The sequence below is a fragment of the Montipora capricornis genome, chromosome 9 (assembly GCF_036669925.1).
Source record: "Montipora capricornis isolate CH-2021 chromosome 9, ASM3666992v2, whole genome shotgun sequence".
NCBI lineage: Eukaryota > Metazoa > Cnidaria > Anthozoa > Scleractinia > Acroporidae > Montipora > Montipora capricornis.
The window spans coordinates 10,901,183-10,903,682 of NC_090891.1; the positions used below are offsets into that span (position 1 = coordinate 10,901,183).

The 2,500-nt window shown below is 42.1% G+C and overlaps 1 protein-coding gene and 1 long non-coding RNA gene across 4 annotated transcripts in view; one reads left to right on the top strand and one right to left on the bottom strand.

Moving 5' to 3' along the window:
* The window catches only part of LOC138017910 (uncharacterized), a 7,864-nt gene extending 7,735 nt beyond the window's left edge, over positions 1–129 (bottom strand). The window contains exon 1 of the long non-coding RNA XR_011125954.1: positions 1–129. This exon is cut by the window's left edge and continues 6 nt beyond it. This is a non-coding gene — a long non-coding RNA (uncharacterized lncRNA).
* LOC138017908 (post-GPI attachment to proteins factor 2-like) overlaps positions 1–2,500 on the top strand; it is an 11,308-nt gene that overhangs the window by 457 nt on the left and 8,351 nt on the right. The gene's annotated exons all lie outside the window — the stretch shown is intronic.

Sequence of the window (2,500 nt, forward strand, 5' to 3'; positions counted from 1 at the left end):
GATGTATATATTATGATGTTAAGTAGCTATTGTAATTGCTTTACGGGTGAATTTGGTAGATACTCGAAATCAATACTCTCTCTGCGCTCTGCAGTGAACTGAGATCAGTGGGAAAATCGTTCATTTCGTCCCATAGTTCGTGATCATATTTTGTGTTTGTCTATATATTAAACTAGCTAAGCGACCGGCAGCTATATCCTACCAACCGAATTATTTCCGTGTACAAATGTTGTGCTGATGTTAAAAACAACAAATGAAGGACCAAATAATAAAGTCTATTTTATAAAGGGGATAAGAGCATAAAACTGGTCTGAGAAAAACTTGGGAAACATTTATCGCGGTACAAGGAATTTGAAATTCAAAAAGAGGCTACGGATAGCCCTCTCTTTGTTCGAAGGATTTTTAACCGTTTTCGTTCACAGTATTTCAGTGCTTTTTTATGCTGCAATATCTTGGCCAGTCCGTGCCTTCGTTGTTTTTCTGTTTACTCTGATTCATGCTCAGACCCAACCTCGTCCCCAGGGCCTACGAGCCGCCATTTTGAAAATCGCAGAGGAGAAGGCCCTGGGGACGAGGTTGGCTCAGACCACCTTCGTTATCAGACTCGTACCCAGTCGCCATTTACGTGCTTTTTGGGGAAAGAGGATTGGATACTAGGTTGGATTAAGGCGCGCGAGGTGTCATGCTGCCTCTTCCCATAACTCCCCGCGCGCTCCACTTTATCCAGACCGCTTTCGCTTTGAAACCCGTAAATAGCGACTGGGTACGAGTCTGCTTCGTTATCTAATACCTGTGTTTCATATCCAGATCAATTCCGTAGTCCAAAGTCCACATTCCTTGGCCCAACCATGGATAGATCGTACAATAGCTGTTCACATTTAGTTATATTGAAAACTGTTGCTAACAGCATTGATTCCAATCTAAACCAGTAAACAGATGCTTTACAAGTTTCTACAATATTTCATACATTTTCTTCACAATACCGGGAGAATTATAAAATTATGTAATTAGCCCGCTGAGATGTGTTACCGAGTCATACGATAAAACCAGATGTGCAACGAAAACACAAAAACTCGTTTCCGGTCATGCACACAATTCTTAAATAAATAATATTAGTATAAATACACAGGTGATTATACAAAATCGCGCGCTCTCATTGGCTCGCTATCTCGGATATTATCAGCCGATAATCACCTCGACGGACAAAATGGCTGCCAGTAGTCGTTTTGCCACTGTAAGTGAAGATGATTTCGCGTTGAAATGTTTTTTTTTTTTTTTCTCTTTTTTGAAATAATCACCTGTGTATTTATACTAAAACAATTATTAGGGCCTGTTTACAAGGAGGGTCACCCTACCAGAAGGGTCAAAACATAGCCCTCCTTTACATGCAAACTCGACAAGCAAGGGTCACCCCGGGGGTAGGGCTAGCGTCATACCGCTTCTTGTGCCTTTGTTCACGGCGTCACGATAGTCCTGTCGGACGCTTTTTATTTTTTTCTTTGGTTCTTTGATACCCACTTCGTATCTTTGCCTTTTGGGCTTCTAATTCTTTTCGGTATTCTTCGTACTCGCTGGCATCTTTGCCGGGTTCTGAGACACTTTTCTGGGCCAAAATCTTCAGGATAGTCAATGGCCATGCAGCGTCTTCCTTCTATTACAAGCTTGCTAGGTCGGCTTCAAAGTCGGTTGCGTTGCACTGCGTTTTGAATTCTTTCGCGTACTTTAAAAGCACCTCGGCATCGATCTTCGGGTGACCAGGCAAACTTCTTAGGGTTTTTTGGCGCTACTGCTGTTGTTTGGACGCCGGCTCATCGAAGGCACTCTTCTACATTATTCTCATCACTTTGATGCTCATTTGCGATAGCTTCTGCTTGATATCTTCGGAGATATACGCATGAGACGCCATTTTGTTTTTGTGATCGAAAATTTAGCTCGCCAAATACTTCTTTTGACGTATTAAGATGAAATTCGAGATAGCCCTCCCCCTAGGGTCACCCTACCTTGATTGTTTAAATGGCTTAAGTAAACAAAAAGCTGGCCCTCCTAGGAGGGTCACCCTACCTACCTGACATGTAAACACAACCACGAAAAACAGTACAGGAGGTTCACCCTACTAGTAGGGCTACCCTCCTCGGAGGGTGACCCTATCTCCAAGTAAACAGGCCCTTATATGGCAAGCAATTCTCAGGCTAAGTGGCTGGTTTTCGGTCGAGATTTTACAGTACGGACCATTACCATGGAAACGGACCGTTTCTTTATTTTTTTCTCTCTCCCGAGAAATTCAAGTTGAGCGAAACACAAAAAGTTTCAAAAAGCGGAATTTTATTTATTTTTTTCATCACAACAGTACAATTACAGCAAGCGGAGGTTAGTTTTACATGTAAAAGGTCACCTTTTAAAGTTTACTAATGGAAGACGAAAGTTACGAACATACACCAAGCGGAGAAGTGTCCGATCTCTCAAAGAAACGATGCCATAAAATAAACAACTTGCTTACCTC